The following is a 19,468-nucleotide window of genomic DNA, read 5'->3' as shown; positions in this document are numbered from 1 at the left end:
GTGATGAGTGGGATCATGGTAGTTGGAATAACCACAGAGGGAGGCCCAGCTGTAGGCAGCACAGGTCCAGTGCCCAAGGAGCATGGGAAAATGGAGTAATGGCATTAAACAGTCAACAGGATGTCTCAGTGGCACACAAGGGAGAGAAAGCAGGAGTGTTTCACTTCCTGGCGGTGGATTTGGTCTTGGCATCTGCTCCAGTCAGATGTCTGGATGGACGCCCACGTTTGTGTGTGTGTGTGTGTGTGGGGGGGGGGGGGTTCTGCTACAGAGGGAGGGGTGCCAGAGGCTTGTGGTTCCCCTGGCAGGGCCTCCATTCGACTGGCTGTGGAAGATGTTGAAGCCTCAGATGTGATGTGGCTAGTGAAAGGGGCCTGCTGGTGGGTGGAGGAAGCATGCAGGGTGGTCTTGAGGTGTCTGTGCACCGCTACAATGGAGACCATGGTGGCATTGTGGGCCTGCCGCTACTGCATAAACTCCTGGTGGTATTCCCTCTGAAACCTTTTGTTTTCCTCAACATGGTAATGATCTGGCCCATATTGTTCTGGGATTGTTGGTATGCTCCCTGGAACTGAGAGATGGTTTGCTGTCAGTTGACTCCCTTGGCTACCCCGTCCTTTGGCCCACAGGTTCCCTCCCACCCCCTGCCCCCATGTGCCTGTGCCTATGCACGGTGTGCCCACTCCCAGTGTCACCAGGACCTTCATTGTCTTGGGTGTGAGGGGTCGACTCAGGACCCTGTACTGTGGGGCACACGATTGATTGAACAGTTCTTGGGACACAGGTTTGGGATCAAAGGGTTGGCTGTGATGTTGATGCCACAGGGTGGGGGGCTTGATGTGGGCAGGGAAAGGCAGGGAGTGGTAGTCTGACCAGGTGTCCCAGATGGGCCAGGTAGGTCATCAATGTCCAAACATCCAAAGGCATTGACCTCACTGGGGACTTCATCCTGGGGAAGGCTGGCCGTCTCTGGTGTCCTCTCCATGGTGGCACTGGCAGGGGTACCTGTGGATGGAGTGAGAGAGAGTTAAATGGTGGGCGTGTAATTGGTCATCTCTTTGTCTGATGCATACAGTGAGTTTACATGATTCCCAGCAATGGCAATGACAGATGCAGCACTGCATACATTGTTTGTAGATAGTGGATTGTGATGTGTACCATGCTCCATTGAGGTTGGTGTCAATCAGGCCAGTTGACTTTTGCTCGGTGGGTGGGTTCAGGTCCTGTGTGATGGTTCACATGACTGGTGTGCACTGTTAGCTCGTGACAATTCAGGCTCACTAGTTGTGAGTAGGAATGGCTGTACATTGCCGCATGGCGTCCAAGTGGGGGGAGGGTATGTGTATAGGCAAGGTTGCTTGTCCTGCCTGTGCATGTTGTGCATGGAGTTTGGGTTCTTACTTTCAAGCCCATGATCAATCCATTTCAGGGTTATTGTTCTGGATAGTTGGCCATTTGGCTTGTTGACAGTGCTGTAGCTGTATTTGGCCTTGTTTGCCATTGTGTTGTGCCATTGTATTGCTGGCATTGCAATGTAGTGGTCCTCAGTTGAGGTATCCAGTTGGTGTAGCTTCTGCATTAGTCAAACATGCAAGAAATGTGATGTGAAGTGCACATTGCAGGTTTTGATGTAGACGGGCTAGGGCATTGTGGGATTCATAGTGCTTGTTATTGGCACTGCTATCTGTGTACTTGACAGAGACTGTGTTGGCATTGGGGCTGGGTGGTAGTGTGGCATGCAGGAGAGGGGCATTAGGTGATTAGGCAGGAGGTTTAATGGGTGATAGAGAGAATTGGGGAGTGTTTGGGTGGTGTGAAAGCATGCTGGACAGGACACATGTGTGCCATTGGAGTGGTAGTTACTTACCAGAGTCCAGTCCTCTGGGTATTCCAGTAAGTCGCTCTGGATGCCGTATGTCCGAGACCTTCTCCTCCCATGATGTGAACTCTGGGGGAGGAGGTGGGAGCCCACCACCAGTCTTCTGCACGGTAATCTGATGACGTGATGCCATGGAATGCACCTTCCCCTGTAGGTCGTTCCACCTCTTCCTGATGTCTTCCCTTTTGGTGGATGGTTGTCTACTGAGTTCACCCTGTCGACAATTTTTTGCCATAACTCCATTTTCCTGGCAATAGATGTTTGCTGGACCTGTGCACCAAACAGTTGTGCTTCTACCCTGACAATTTCATTGACCATGACCTTCAACTCATTGTCTGTGAAGCGTGGGTGCTTTTTGTGGGACATGGTGGTGATTTTGTGTTGTGGGTGGGGGTGGGTGTTGTGAGTGTAAGGGTGCAGTATGGGTGCTTGGTGGAGTGGGGGTGTTTTGTTATGTGTGATGGTCAGTGCTAGACTTTTCATCCTTGGCGTGGTCTCCCTTAACTTTTTGCCTCTGTTCCCCAGGTTGTTGATGTGTGCTAGACTAATTTTACTGGTTTTGTTACTCTGGGCACTTTACCACTGCTAACCATTGCGAAAGTGGGCGTACTCCTTTAAAAAATGTGTATGTAATTGGCTTATCCATGATTGGCATACTTGATGTATTAGTAAGTCCCTAGTACAGTGCACTAGAGGTGCCCATGGCCTGTAAATCAAATGCTACTATTGTGCTTGCAGCACTAGTTGTGCCACCTATATAAATAGCTCTGTAATCATGTCTCAGACCTGCCACTGCAGTGTCTGTGTGTGCAGTTTTAACTGTAAATTAAACTTGGCAAGTGTACCCACTTGCCAGGCCTAAACCTTCCCTTTTCTTACATATCAGACACCCCTAAGGTAGGCCCTAGGTAGCCCCAAGGGCAGGGTGCAGTATATGGTTAAGGTTGGACATATAGTTATGTTTTTTAGATTTCCTGACAGTGAAATATTGCTAAATTTGTTTTTGAACTGTTGCAAGGCCTGTCCCTCTCAAAGGTTAACATAGGGGCTACCTTTAAATCTGATTAAAGTGTAGATTCCCTTTGGGAGCAGATGGACAGGTGGCGTTTGGGGTCTCTGAGCTCACAACTAAAAAATATATTTTAGTAAAGTTGATTTTAAGATTGTGTGTTTGAAAACACCACTTTTTAGAAAGTGAGAATTTTCCTGCTTCTACCTTTTCTGTGACTCTGCCTGTTTGTGGATTCCCTGTCTGGGTCAGTTTGACAGTTGGACTGGTTGCACCTCACACTAGACAGTGACTTGGGTATGTGTTTTTGTCGTGCACAGAGCCAGGATATTTGGCATTCACGTGGGGGATGTAGTGGTCCGCCAAATACACCATCTGCACATTCATAGAGTGATAGCTTTTTCTATTCCTGAAAACTTGTTAATTTCTCCGGGGGGACAAATGCCACATGTGTACCATCAATGGCACCAATGATGTTGGGGATATGGCCCAGGGCATAAAAGTCAGCTTTCACTGTGGCCAACTCCTCCACCTGGGGGAACACGATGTAGCTTCGCATGTGTTCCAGCAGGGCTGACAACACTCTGGTCAAACACGTTGGAGAACATTGGCTGAGACATCCCTGATGCCATGGCCACTGTTGTTTGGAAGGAACCACTTGCCAGGAAATGGAGCACTGACAGGACCTGCACTAGAGGGGGGATACCTGTGGCTGGTGGATAGCTGACATGAGGTCTGGCTCCAATTGGGCACACAGTTCCAGGATTGTGGCTCAATCAAGTCTGTATGTAATGATAATGTGTCTGTCCTCCATTGTCGCAAGGTCCACCAGGGGTCTGTACACCGGAGGATGCCACCATCTTATACTGAGCCTCAGCGGTTGAAGCCTTGGAAGAGAACGGTGAGCAGAGGGTCATATTCCCACATCTATTGCACTAATGTTGATTTCTTTACTTTACAGAAACAATATGTGAATCCGACAATCAGTTGCTGTGCCAATGTCTGCTGTGACGCAGTTAAGTGCTGTAAAGAAATGGCTCCCTGTTGCAGTTACCCCCCCACTTTTTGCCTGATACTGATGCTGACTTGACTGAGAAGTGTGCTGGGACCCTGCTAACCAGGCCCCAGCACCAGTGTTCTTTCACCTAAAATGTACCATTGTTTCCACAATTGGCACAACCCTGGCACCTAGGTAAGTCCCTTGTAACTGGTACCCCTAGTACCAAGGGCCCTGATGCCAGGGAAGGTCTCTAAGGGCTGCAGCATGTCTTATGCCACCCTAGGGACCCCTCACTCAGCACAGACACACTGCTTGCCAGCTTGTGTGTGCTGGTGGGGAGAAAATGACTAAGTCGACATGGCACTCCCCTCAGGGTGCCATGCCAACCTCCCACTGCCTGTGGCATAGGTAAGTCACCCCTCTAGTAGGCCTTACAGCCCTAAGGCAGGGTGCACTATACCACAGGTGAGGGCATATGTGCATGAGCACTATGCCCCTACAGTGTCTAAACAAAACCTTAGACATTGTAAGTGCAGGGTAGCCATAAGAATATATGGGCTGGGAGTCTGTCAAAAACGAACTCCACAGCTCCATAATGGCTACACTGAATACTGGGAAGTTTAGTATCAAACTTCTCAGAATAATAAACCCACACTGATGCCAGTGTTGGATTTATTAAAAAATGCACACAGAGAGCATCTTAGAGATGCCCCCTGTATTTTACTCAATTGTTCAGTGTAGGCTGACTGGTTCCAGCAGCCTGCCACAACCAAGACATGTTGCTGGCCCCATGGAGAGAGTGCCTTTGTCACTCTGAGGCCAGTAACAAAGCCTGCACTGGGTGGAGATGCTAACACCTCCCCCAGGCAGGAGCTGTCACACCTGGCGGTGAGCCTCAAAGGCTCACCCCTTTGTGCCAGCACCGCAGGACACTCCAGCTAGTGGAGTTGCCCGCCCCCTCCGGCCCCGGCCCCCACTTTTGGCGGCAAGGCCGGAGAAAATAATGAGAAAAACAAGGAGGAGTCACTGGCCAGTCAGGACAGCCCCTAAGGTGTCCTGAGCTGAAGTGACTCCAACTTTTAGAAATCCTCCATCTTGCAGATGGAGGATTCCCCAATAGGATTAGGGATGTGACCCCCTCCCCTTGGGAGGAGGCACAAAGAGGGTGTACCCACCCTCAGGGCTAGTAGCCATTGGCTACTAACCCCCCAGACCTAAACACGCCCTTAAATTTAGTATTTAAGGGCTTCCCTGAACCTAAGAATTTAGATTCCTGAAACTACAAGAAGAAGAAGACTGCCGAGCTGAAAAACCCCTGCAGAGGAAGAACAGAAGACACCAACTGCTTTGGCCCCAGTCCTACCGGCCTGTCTCCTGCCTTCCAAAGAACCCTGCTCCAGCGACGCTTTCCAAGGGACCAGCGACCTCTGAATCCTCTGAGGACTGCCCGACTTCAAGAAAGACAAGAAACTCCCGAGGACAGCGGCACTGCTCCAAAAGAACTGTAACTTTGTTTCAAGGAGCAGACTTAAAGACCCCTGCAACTCCCCGCAAGAAGCGTGAGACTTGCAACACTGCACCCGGCGACCCCGACTCGACTGGTGGAGAACAACCAACTCAGGGAGGACCCTCCGGCGACTCTACGACTGTGAGTAACCAAAGTTGTCCCCCCTGAACCCCCACAGCGACGCCTGCAGAGGGAATCCCCAGGCTCCCCCTGACCGCGACTGTCTGAACTCCATTTCCCGACGGCTGGAAAAGACCCTGCACCCGCAGCCCCCAGCCCCTAAAGAAACGGAACTTCTGTGCAGGAGTGACCCCCAGGAGGCCCTCTCCCTTGCCCAGGTAGTGGCTACCCCGAGGAGCCCCCCCCTTGCCTGCCTGCATCGCTGAAGAGACCCCTTGGTCTCCCATTGAAAACTAAAGGAAACCCGACGCTTGTTTGCACACTGCACCCGGCCGCCCCCGCGCTGCTGAGGGTGTACTTTCTGTGTGGACTTGTGTCCCCCCCGGTGCCCTACAAAACCCCCCTGGTCTGCCCTCCGAAGACGCGGGTACTTACCTGCTGGCAGACTGGAACCGGGGCACCCCCTTCTCTCCATTATAGCCTATGTGGTTTGGGCACCTCTTTGACCTTTGCACCTGACCGGCCCTGAGCTGCTGGTGTGGTAACTTTGGGGTTGCTCTGAACCCCCAACGGTGGGCTACCTTGGACCCAAACCCGAGACTTGTAAGTGATTTACTTACCTGACAAAACTAACAAAAACTTCCCTCCCCCAGGAACTGTGAAAATTGCACTGTGTCCACTTTTAAAACAGCTTATTGTGTTTTATGTAAAAAGTATACATGCTAAAGTAATGATTCAAAGTTCCTAAAGTACTTACCTGCAATACCTTCCAAATGAGATATTACATGTAGAATTTGAACCTGTGGTTCTTAAAATAAACTAAGAAAAGATATTTTTCTATAACAAAACCTATTGGCTGGATTTGTCTCCGAGTGTGTGTTCCTCATTTATTGCCTGTGTGTATGTACAACAAATGCTTAACACTACTCCTTGGATAAGCCTACTGCTCGACCACACTACCACAAAATAGAGCATTAGTATTATCTCTTTTTACCACTATTTTACCTCTAAGGGGAACCCTTGGACTCTGCATGCTATTCCTTACTTTGAAATAGCACATACAGAGCCAACTTCCTACATTGGTGGATCAGCGGTGGGGTACAAGACTTTGCATTTGCTGGACTACTCAGCCAATACCTGATCACACGACCAATTCCAAAAATTGTCATTAGAAATTGATTTTTTGCAATTTGAAATTTTTCTAAATTCTTTAAAGTCCTGCTAGGGCCTTGTGTTAGTCCCTGTTAGCATTTCTTTTAGAGTTTAAAAGTTTGTAAAAGTTTGAATTAGATTCTAGAACCAGTTTTAGATTCTTAAAAAGCATTCCAACTTTTAGAAGAATAATGTCTAGTACAGATATGAATGTGGTGGAACGCGACACCACGCCTTACCTCCATCTCCAGATGAAAGAGCTAAGGTCACTCTGTAAAATAAGAAAAATAACAATGGGCTCCAGACCTACCAAACTACAGCTCCAGGAGCTGTTGGCAGAGTATGATAGAGCCAACCCCTCTGTGGATAACACAGATGAAGATGATAGTGAATTGGAGGAAGATTCCCCCCTACCAGTCCTATCTAGGGAGGACAGGGCTTCTCAAGCCCTGACTCCAAAAATACTAGTCAGAGATGCTGGCTCCCTCACAGGAGGGACCAGCACCTCTGAAATCACTGAGGATAACTCCAGTGAAGAGGACATCCAGTTAGCCAGGATGGCCAAAAGATTGGCTTTGGAAAGACAGATCCTAGCCATAGAAAGGGAAAGACAAGAGATGGGCCTAGGACCCATCAATGGTGGCAGCAACATAAATAGGGTCAGAGATTCTCCTGACATGTTGAAAATCCCCAAAGGGATTGTAACTAAATATGAAGATGGTGATGACATCACCAAATGGTTCACAGCTTTTGAGAGGGCTTGTGAAACCAGAAAAGTGAACAAATCTCACTGGGGTGCTCTCCTTTGGGAAATGTTCACAGGAAAGTGTAGGAATAGACTCCTCACAATCTCTAAAAAAGATGCAGAATCTTATGACCTCATGAAGGGTACCCTGATTGAGGGCTTTGGATTCTCCACTGAGGAGTATAGGATTAGATTCAGGGGGGCTCAAAAATCCTCGAGCCAGACCTGGGTTGATTTTGTAGACTACTCAGTGAAAACACTGAATGGTTGGGTAACTGGAAATGAAGTGCATGACTATGTTGGGCTTTATAATTTGTTTATGAAAGAACACATTTTAAGTAACTGCTTCAATGAAAAGTTGCATCAGTATCTGGTAGACCTAGGTCCAATTTCTCCCCAAGAATTGGGAAAGAAGGCAGACCACTGGGTCAAGACTAGGGTAACCAAAACTTCCACTGGGGGTGACCAAAAGAAAGGGGTTACAAAGACTCCCCAGGAGAAAGTGGGTGACACTAGAAACAAAGAAAAAGAGTCCTCTGTAGGCCTCCAAAAACCAGACCAGGTGGGTGGGCCCCGAGACACAACTCAAAACAAAGGTGGGTACCAGGGTATGAACTGGGATGCCACTAAGGCATGGTGCCATAACTGTAGACAGACAGGGCACCACACCAAGGACACTTCTTGTCCCAAAAACAAACCCCCTAGCAAAATCCCAGGGGTGACCAGTGTAGCCATTGGGGATGACTCCTCAGATGAGGAGGTCTTCATAGCCTTCAACTGGAAAAAGGGCCCAACAGGTGAGTTGGAGATTCCAGAGGGAAGTAGACACTTCCACCACCTACTGGTGAATGGAATCCCAACCACTGCCCTAAGAGACACTTGTGCCAGTCACACTATTGTGCATGACAGGCTGGTGTTCTCAAACCAGTACATCCCAGGTGAGATGACCAGAGTAAGAGTTAGCCCAGACAGGGTCACGGATAGGCCTGTGGCTTTTGTGCCCATAGAAGTGGGTGGGACTTTTAGCTGGAGAAGGGTGGTAGTCAGTACAGACCTCCCCCTTGATTGTCTCCTTGGAAATGACTACCCAGAGGTTAGTCAGAGCCCAAGAGAGGAACTGGTCCAGTGCCAGTCCTCTCCCAAGGATTCTGGAGTTCCTGCCTCTGCAGTAAATGCAAGTAGGCCCCAGAAGAAAAAGAAAAGGAAACAGAGTAGGAAAGGTGGACAACCTTTAGCCAAGGTTCCAGCCAGCCAAGGAGATTCTGCTCCAGTAGGGGAGAACTCCAAAAGTGGCTCTGATAAAGTCCAACCTGACCCACAAGAAGCCCTGGCTAGTCAGGCAACTGTTAAGTCTGAGTGGGTGGCCCCTCAGCTAACAGAAGAAAGAGTGGAAGAAGGGTGTTTACTACAAGATGTGGTAACCCCCACTCTAATACAGCAGACAGGCACCCTGAACCCAAAGAAGCCTGTAACTTAGCCCCTTCCCTTGTAGGTGAAGAGCTAAAGGTGTGGTTCTGGGCACTGACAGCTGTCAGTGGCCTCTGCTGGGTGTTAGCCTTTTTGGCTGCACTATCCTTGGCATGGTGGTCTGACCCCATGCCAAATAGCAAGTTAGGCCCCCTGACCCTGTTGGTCATGGTGGGGTTACTCCAGCTCTGGGTAACCTCTTTGGGTAAGCTAGGGGTGACCCTGGCTAAGATAAGATTAGCAGAGGTGGATACCTCTAACCCCAAAATAGAGAGAATGGGTGAAGACATAAAAAGCACAGACAAGAGACAGTTCAGACTAGCTCCTATTACTGTGGAAGTGGGTCAGTTCCCCAGAGGGAATGACCTGAACAGGAGGATGTAAGGCAGAGTAGGCCCTGCAACAAACCAGCCTATTTCCTCTACTCTTCCTCGCCTGACAGACTAGGAAGACTCTTCCAGCTTTGGCTGAGTCTCCTGGCCTGTGGGCTGGGGGGGGGCTTGTGTAAAGAAATGGCTCCCTGTTGCAGTTACCTCCCCACTTTTTGCCTGATACTGATGCTGACTTGACTGAGAAGTGTGCTGGGACCCTGCTAACCAGGCCCCAGCACCAGTGTTCTTTCACCTAAAATGTACCATTGTTTCCACAATTGGCACAACCCTGGCACCTAGGTAAGTCCCTTGTAACTGGTACCCCTAGTACCAAGGGCCCTGATGCCAAGGAAGGTCTCTAAGGGCTGCAGCATGTCTTATGCCACCCTAGGGACCCCTCACTCAGCACAGACACACTGCTTGCCAGCTTGTGTGTGCTGGTGGGGAGAAAATGACTAAGTCGACATGGCACTCCCCTCAGGGTGCCATGCCAACCTCCCACTGCCTGTGGCATAGGTAAGTCACCCCTCTAGTAGGCCTTACAGCCCTAAGGCAGGGTGCACTATACCACAGGTGAGGGCATATGTGCATGAGCACTATGCCCCTACAGTGTCTAAACAAAACCTTAGACATTGTAAGTGCAGGGTAGCCATAAGAATATATGGGCTGGGAGTCTGTCAAAAACGAACTCCACAGCTCCATAATGGCTACACTGAATACTGGGAAGTTTAGTATCAAACTTCTCAGAATAATAAACCCACACTGATGCCAGTGTTGGATTTATTAAAAAATGCACGCAGAGAGCATCTTAGAGATGCCCCCTGTATTTTACTCAATTGTTCAGTGTAGGCTGACTGGTTCCAGCAGCCTGCCACAACCGAGACATGTTGCTGGCCCCATGGGGAGAGTGCCTTTGTCACTCTGAGGCCAGTAACAAAGCCTGCACTGGGTGGAGATGCTAACACCTCCCCCAGGCAGGAGCTGTCACACCTGGCGGTGAGCCTCAAAGGCTCACCCCTTTGTGCCAGCACCGCAGGACACTCCAGCTAGTGGAGTTGCCCGCCCCCTCCGGCCCCGGCCCCCACTTTTGGCGGCAAGGGCGGAGAAAATAATGAGAAAAACAAGGAGGAGTCACTGGCCAGTCAGGACAGCCCCTAAGGTGTCCTGAGCTGAAGTGACTCCAACTTTTAGAAATCCTCCATCTTGCAGATGGAGGATTCCCCAATAGGATTAGGGATGTGACCCCCTCCCCTTGGGAGGAGGCACAAAGAGGGTGTACCCACCCTCAGGGCTAGTAGCCATTGGCTACTAACCCCCCAGACCTAAACACGCCCTTAAATTTAGTATTTAAGGGCTTCCCTGAACCTAAGAATTTAGATTCCTGAAACTACAAGAAGAAGAAGACTGCCGAGCTGAAAAACCCCTGCAGAGGAAGAACAGAAGACACCAACTGCTTTGGCCCCAGTCCTACCGGCCTGTCTCCTGCCTTCCAAAGAACCCTGCTCCAGCGACGCTTTCCAAGGGACCAGCGACCTCTGAATCCTCTGAGGACTGCCCGACTTCAAGAAAGACAAGAAACTCCCGAGGACAGCGGCACTGCTCCAAAAGAACTGCAACTTTGTTTCAAGGAGCAGACTTAAAGACCCCTGCAACTCCCCGCAAGAAGCGTGAGACTTGCAACACTGCACCCGGCGACCCCGACTCGACTGGTGGAGAACAACCAACTCAGGGAGGACCCTCCGGCGACTCTACGACTGTGAGTAACCAAAGTTGTCCCCCCTGAGCCCCCACAGCGACGCCTGCAGAGGGAATCCCCAGGCTCCCCCTGACCGCGACTGTCTGAACTCCATTTCCCGACGGCTGGAAAAGACCCTGCACCCGCAGCCCCCAGCCCCTAAAGAAACGGAACTTCTGTGCAGGAGTGACCCCCAGGAGGCCCTCTCCCTTGCCCAGGTGGTGGCTACCCCGAGGAGCCCCCCCCTTGCCTGCCTGCATCGCTGAAGAGACCCCTTGGTCTCCCATTGAAAACTAAAGGAAACCCGACGCTTGTTTGCACACTGCACCCGGCCGCCCCCGCGCTGCTGAGGGTGTACTTTCTGTGTGGACTTGTGTCCCCCCCGGTGCCCTACAAAACCCCCCTGGTCTGCCCTCCGAAGACGCGGGTACTTACCTGCTGGCAGACTGGAACCGGGGCACCCCCTTCTCTCCATTATAGCCTATGTGGTTTGGGCACCTCTTTGACCTTTGCACCTGACCGGCCCTGAGCTGCTGGTGGGGTAACTTTGGGGTTGCTCTGAACCCCCAACGGTGGGCTACCTTGGACCCAAACCCGAGACTTGTAAGTGATTTACTTACCTGACAAAACTAACAAAAACTTCCCTCCCCCAGGAACTGTGAAAATTGCAGTGTGTCCACTTTTAAAACAGCTTATTGTGTTTTATGTAAAAAGTATACATGCTAAAGTAATGATTCAAAGTTCCTAAAGTACTTACCTGCAATACCTTTCAAATGAGATATTACATGTAGAATTTGAACCTGTGGTTCTTAAAATAAACTAAGAAAAGATATTTTTCTATAACAAAACCTATTGGCTGGATTTGTCTCCGAGTGTGTGTTCCTCATTTATTGCCTGTGTGTATGTACAACAAATGCTTAACACTACTCCTTGGATAAGCCTACTGCTCGACCACACTACCACAAAATAGAGCATTAGTATTATCTCTTTTTACCACTATTTTACCTCTAAGGGGAACCCTTGGACTCTGTGCATGCTATTCCTTACTTTGAAATAGCACATACAGAGCCAACTTCCTACAAGTACCATGCCCTGTGCCCCCCTGAAATGGCGGATGCCTGACCTGTGAGGAGGGACAAGTGTAAATGAGGTAATTGCGCTGGCATTGTGTGCTGTGGCGGTAGGCGGTCGCTGACCGCTGTGCAACTTCGCATTGGTTATCATTGGGCCCTATGGGTTCCAGGAGCTAATGGCGATGTACGCCGGCGGTCACGGGTCGCACCGCAGCAGACGTCACCGTCATTTTCTATCTACCCACTCACTTTCTACCTGTCCTTCAGCAGGAGAGGACCTACTCTGCAAGTGCTGCTGTGACCTGTTTCTGGAACCAACCATGGCTCATGTGTCTGGGGAAAGGGCCCTTGCCTTCACCGTGGAGGAGTTGGAGAAACTGGTGGATGGGGTCTTACTCCAATACATGTTACTCTACCATCTTCCAGACAAACAGGTGAGTACACTGTGAGCATAATGCATGGGCCATGAATGTATTGAGTGCTGTGTATGTAAGCCACATGTGGGGGTGGCAGAGGCGTTCGGGCCAGAGTGCATCATGTAAGGTGGTTAATGTATGTGCGTCAGGGGATGGGAGGGAATCTCGAGGGCTATGAGTCTGACGGTCCGGATGGTTGACTAATTCCCTTTTCTGCTGTCTTTTCCCTGTAGGTCAGCACCCACCAGAAAAAGGGTATTTTGCGTACCATCGCCAAGGAGGTGCGGACCCTGGGGGTCTTTGACAGGCGGAGCACCCACTGCCGCAAGAGGTGGGAGGACCTGCGCAGCTGGGTGAAGAAGATGGTAGAGGCCCAGCTGGGGCTGACCTCCCAATGAAGAAAGGGTGCCCGTCACACCATGATCATCCTGATGTTCCGCATCCTGGCGGTGGCCTATCCGGAGTTGGATGGATGCTTGAAGGCATCACAGCAGCCACAAGGGGGCAAGTACAGAATTTGACTCCTGACTTTGCGCGCGTTAAGAGTTACCTGGGTGGGGGATGTGGGCTATGGGTGCCCCTAGGCCAGGGTGAAGATGGCAGGGTAGGTCCCTTGTTGGGCAGGCTCTGAAGCACTCCTAACCCAATAGTGTTAGTGGGCATCTACTACTGGGAATGGTCCTGTGGGTTTCAGGTGTGCAGCTGATTGGCGGTAGGCATTGTACCCCATGGGTTGGTGACTATCTTAGTACCTGGTTGGGCATGGCCTAGTGCATAGGGCTGCTCCCAGTGTGTTGTGTACGCTAACGGTAGTGGTGGTGGCATTGACCAAGTGTATCCTCTGTCTCCCCCCCTTTTTGTTTTGTCACCCTGTCCTTATGTGCATTAGCATCATCTGGCGGAGGAGCAGAGGCACCGGCGATGGAGGGAGCTGCATCCCACATGGGCCTGGAGGCCGAATTCACCGAGGGGGAAGGCACCAGTGGGACAGAGGGCGAAGGGAGCACCACGACAGGGACACGAGGGGAGACCACAGACAACGACTTCTCCTCCGATGGAAGCTCCCTGGCCGTGGCGGACACCTCTGTGCCCACCCCATCAACAGGTACAGCCGCCACCCCCCCTTCTAGCACCGCCCTCCCAGCATCCCCTTAGCGTGTTTCCCGTGCCCACTCACCCAGGAGGGTGGGCATCTCCTTCTCCCCAGGCACCTCAGGCCCTGCCCCAGTCAGCCCTGCTGCCCTCAGTGAGGAGGCCATTGACCTCCTGAGATCCCTCACTGTTGGGCAGTCAACCATTCTGAATGCCATCCAAGGTGTTCAGAGGCATTTGCAACAAACAAATGCATACTTGGAGGGCATTCTCTCTGGCGTGGCGGCCCAACAGAGAGCATTTCAGGCTCTGGCCTCAGCACTGATGGCAGCCCTTGTCCGTGTCTAGCCTCCCCACTCCAACTTCCTCTACCCAGTCCCAATCCCTTCAACCTTAGCCTATCCCAAGCACACCTTCAGACCAGCATTCACCCAAATCAACACCCAGAAGTGGCTCAGGCAAACACAAGCACCACACATCATCCCACAGGCACTCACACCCATGCAGACACACCAACATCCACTGCCTCCACTGTGTCCCCCTCCTCCTCCTCGTCCACCTCCCTCCCAGTATCATCTCCACTCACACCTGCAGGCTCTACATCCTCATCCACTACCTCCATTACCAGCACGCCCATCACTACTCACCCCTCACTGGCAGTCACCACCCCCACAATCATGCACACGTCCCCTGTGTCCTCTCCCAGTGTGTCTGTGACCCCTCCTCCCAAAGTATACAAACGCAAGCACCCACCCACCCAACAGCCATCCACCTCACAACAGCATCCAGCGTGCACCTTCACCCAAACTCAGCAGACAGACACCTTCTACAACCACTCCCTCTTCCACCACTTCCAAACCCTCTTCCTCTTCCCGCCCAAGTGTGTCTAAAAAGCTTTTCCTGGTAATCATTGACCAGTTCCCTACCCCTCCCCCCGTCCTTCCCCTCGGGCCAGGGTGTCCAGAACCCCAGGCCAGCACCTCAGCCACCAAGTCGCCATCCGCTGTGGTACATGCAACTCCCAGAGGCTCAAAGGGGGCACCCGTCAGGCCAGCCACTGTGCCACCAACCCCTGCAAAGGACCAAACCATTCCGCCACCTGCTAAGGTGAAGAAGGGGCCAGCATGCAGCAAGGACAAGGAGCAAGACCCACCCAGCAAGGCCTCCTCCAAAAACTCCAGCTGCCAGAGCCAAGGTCACAACAGCATCTGTCAAGGTGAGGAAGGGGCAGAAAACCCAAGGTAAGGTACTTCAGCCGATGGAGGCTGCAAGTGAAGGCCTGGTGCACACCAGCCGAACCGCCAGCCCCACCAACTGCACTGCATGCAGCACCGCCACCAGCCCTGCCACAGGCACCACCGCAAGCACCGCCAACTGCACCGCCGCTGCCACCACTACTGTCAGCAACAGCATCCCCAGTGGGCAGCTGTCCGAGGCTGCGGGAGAAGGGCTGGAGCCTACCCCCACCACTGGCAGCACCGGCACCTGCACCATGGCCAGCACCGCCAGCATCCCCACCGCAAGCACCGCCACCTGCACCGCTGACAGTAGGACCACTACCAGCACTAGCAGCCCCAGTGGGCGGCTGTCCGAGGCTGTAGGAGACGGGCTGGAGCCTACCATCACCACTGGCAGCACCCTCACCAGCACCGGCACTACCACCAGTTAGCAGCCTTAGGCACTGCAGGATGGAGTCTAGCCCTGCCTCCATTAACTATCATGCTACCCCTCCAGAACCAGTGGAGAAGCCAGCCACTAGGGAGACTGTGGCCTTGTACTCCCCAGGACCAAGCAATTGGCAGACCACCCACTAGAGAGACTGTGGCCTTGCACTCTGCAGGACCAAGCAATGGGCAGACCACCCACTAGAGAGACTGTGGCCTTGCAGTCCCCAGGACCAAGCAGTGGGCAGACCACCCACTAGAGAGACTGTGGCCTTGCACTCTGCAGGACCAAGCAGTGGGCAGACCACCCACTAGAGATACTGTGGCCTTGCACTCCCCAGGAACAAGCAGTGGGCAGACCACCCACTAGAGAGACTGTGGCCTTGCACTCCCCAGGACCAAACAGTGGCAGACCACCCAGTAGAGGGACTGTGGCCTTGCACTACCCAGGACCAAGCAGTGGGCCGACCACCCACTTGAGAGACTGTGGCCTTGCACTCCCCAGGACCAAGCAATGGGCAGACCACCCACTAGAGAGACTGTGGCCTTGCACTCTTCAGGACCAAGCAGTGGGCAGACCACCCACTAGAGAGACTGTGGCCTTGCACTCCCCAGGACCAAGCAGTGGGCAGACCACCCACTAGAGAGACTGTGGCCTTGCACTCCCCAGGACCAAACAGTGGCAGACCACCCAGTAGAGAGACTGTGGCCTTGCACTCCCCAGGACCAAGCAGTGGGCCGACCACCCACTTGAGAGACTGTGGCCTTGCACTCCCCAGGACATTGCTGTGGGCATGGAGCCCCCACGAGGAGCAGTGGCGTAGTACCATCTTCCGGCTGAGGTGCCCGCCCTTCCCCATCCCCCTGAGGTGCCCGTGTGTTTTCGACCTGATGCCCCTGCAGTGTTCTCTCCGTATTGAGGCAGGAGTCGTGTGTGGGCTTGGCCCATGATTTTTGGCCCAGTGGCCCACTAACATTTGGAAAGAACAATGTATGGCCTTCTGTAAATATTGTATATATTTGTAAATACTGTTTTTAAAATTCTTACGTATATCTGACTATTTCTAAAATATCACTGATTTGACTCTATTCCTTTTGTCCTTGAGTTCTTCCAGGGGGCTGCGGGTTGTAAACGTAATGTTGTTGCATGTGTTTGTGTGTATGGTGTTGTGGGTGAGGGTGGGGGTGGGGGTGGGGGTGTTGCGTGTTGCGTGTGTATGTCACTCTCTTTTTCCTCCCCCCTCCCCCCTCCCCTGTGTACTATGATCCCATTTGTTTTACCGATGGCCTGTTGGGGGTATTACCGCCTCTTTAACACCGACCGCCACGGTTGTAATGAGGGCCTATGTGTCCAAATACAGTACACCAATGGTTCCCAACCACTTGACTTTTGTGGACCCTTATTTTATAATTACTGGAACCCGGGGACCCGCATTGAATCATTACTGGAATCCGAGAACCCCCCACACTGATTCATTACTGGAAGCCGGGGATCCAGGTCAGTGGCATAACAAAGGCCCCCGCAGGCCCTGCAACACAGTACCCTTGCCGCAGAGCTCCTGAGTGAGTCCGGAGGGGGGCCCCTCCATGTAATGTGCAGGAGGGCCCCCTCAAGTTTCGTTATGCCACTAAGCCAGGCCTAAACACTTTAACCATAAAACAATACACAAAAAATACAGAAACAAGCATTCCATCAGAAACATACACAAATGATAACATGTTTAATTTCATTTGTAAACAAATAAAATAAAAAATAACTTTAATAGGAAAGTTGGAGCTTTTCTAAATTTAATTGAAGCCACATGTCGCCCATACTATATTCTGTTTGATGCACCTGCACTGCTCCCACGAATCAGTCTGAGGATACTCAATTAATTTTTAGCCTCCAATTTAAAATTCCTTAACATTTACAGTGCATTTAAAAACTTTCAATTGTACATTTAGTCAATTTATTTATATACACTTTACTGACCTGTTAATATTAGTTAATTTTCTAAGCAGTCATCGACCTCCTGAGGAGTCCTTGCAGACCTCAGGGGTCCCCGGACCACAGGTTGGGAACCACTGGAGTAAACCATTTGGGATGCAGCAAGCAGAGTTTAAACTTATCAGCAATTCAATATATGAACAGGCTACTCCACTAGTTCCAGACCTCCAGTGTATGTCGTGTCTAATTACAGGTATCCTCCAGCTATGGAAGAAGCTCGTCAGGTGGAGTTAATTGATTTGTAAGCATCGCAGCCCAGGCCTATAAATCATCTGTCAGATTATTGTCTCTGAGTGTTTTGCGCATATGACTCTCTTCTGCATTCCCCATTAGGCCACACCTTTTAACCAGTCAGTAACCCTGGGTTATGTGGGGGACAACCAATGGATGGCTATACACCTTTTAGCCAGGATTGGGGCCAATAGGAGACTCTTCCTACTATGAGGGTCATTCTGACCCTGGCGGCCGGTGGCCGCCAGGGCCACCGACCACGGGAGCACCGCCAACAGGCTGGCGGTGCTCCAACAAGCATTCTGACTGCGGCGGTTCAGCCGCGGTCAGAAGCGGAAAGTCAGCGGTCTCCCGCTGACTTTCCGCTGCTCGTGTGAATCCTCCATGGCTGCGGAGCGCGCTCCGCAGCCATGAGGATTCCGACCCCCCCTACCGCCATCCTGTTCATGGCGGGAAAGCCGCCATGAACAGGATGGCGGTAGGGGGGGTCGCGGGGCCCCTGGGGGCCCCGCAAAGTATTTCAGTGTCTGCCTTGCAGACACTGAAATACGCGACGGGTGCCACTGCACCCGTCGCACCTTCCCACTCCGCCGGCTCGATTACGAGCCGGCATCCTCGTGGGAAGGTCGTTTTCCCCTGGGCTGGCGGGCGGTTTCTCAGCAACCGCCCACCAGCCCAGGGGAAAACTTGTAATACCCGCCGCGGTCTTTTGACCGCGGCGCGGTATTTTGGAGGGCGGCATCCTGGCGGGCGGCCTCCGCCGCCCGCCAGGGTCATAATGAGGCCCTATGTTTCCTCTTCTTTTTTATCTGGATCTGCTCCAAAAAGCACTGCCCGATCTCAATAGTTATTGACAAACCAGTGGCTTCATTTAAAGATGTAAGTACTACCTTCCAAAAGGTAACTGACTCTGAACACCCCCAGAACATGTGTAAGAAGTCCGCTGATTTCCCAAGCAGCAAGGGCACGTCAAGGGTCATAATGGGTATATAGCATGCAGCGGGTAAGATAAACCCGATGGATCACTGTCGTAGTTGGACTCTTGCTCTAGGCAAGACTGCAGGTTTAAGGATGACAGTACTTATGTCTGTAGGCAACTATGCCAATCCTACAACAAAACGCTACTGTCGTCCCAACCCTTCTGGCTCACAAGCAGCACCTCACCTAAACCCAGAACAGTTAAAATGTGATTTGTGGCAGCCTTTACGCATGGACTCAAGAGTGTGACATCTCAGCGAGTGTCGTGGTTAAACGGAGATTACCCCTTTCTCACATTAACAACATGTCTCAGTCACACACACACAGGCAATGAAGAAGATGCAGTAGAGTTTTCAATAGGTTTTATTTTAGCAAAACTGCAATCTGCAATAAGTTGCATGGGCTGCAATGATTAGGATAATGAACAGTGCAAGAAATAGAATGGTAAAGACAAGAGTCATTAATACAAGGACCTCCACCATCTTGCAATATCATGAAATAACATGAAGTGTGTGATATGCCCTAATACCCTAGCATTGTGAACCTAACCTCTAATCTAAAAGAGAGCTAAGTATGTTAAACCTCAATCTGCCAATGCCATGTCCATGAGAAGAAGCCTGTGGCAGACTGACGCTTCCGCAGTTGGACCCGCCATGCCCCGGGGGGATCGCCACGTGGACACTTCCAACCTGGAAGTACTCCGGGAGACAACCAATCCCCTTGCACATCCGGGTGACGGCTGGCAGAGGGAGCCGTTTCGCACCGTCACCCGGCTTCAAAAGGAGGAACTGGAGGATATAGCGGGCGGCGACGTGGGAACGAGCACCCTGAACTGTGGTGACTCGATGAAAGAAGAAGGACACAAGGACGGCGGCAGAGTTATTCTCAACAACGGCCAAGCGGAATCCAGCAATGACGCCAGGACGAACCAGCGGCCCGGGAGGCACCCACGCAAGCTCCGGCCATGCTCGGGGAAGAGCGTGGCCAATTCAGGTGCGTGGGATATACAGACAGGAGGGAGGGAGGAACAGGGGAGGAAGGG

The sequence above is a fragment of the Pleurodeles waltl genome, chromosome 7, assembly GCF_031143425.1.
Source record: "Pleurodeles waltl isolate 20211129_DDA chromosome 7, aPleWal1.hap1.20221129, whole genome shotgun sequence".
Lineage (NCBI taxonomy): Eukaryota > Metazoa > Chordata > Amphibia > Caudata > Salamandridae > Pleurodeles > Pleurodeles waltl.
The sequence above is the reverse complement of the archived record's forward strand: the minus strand, read 5'-3'. Positions refer to the sequence as shown.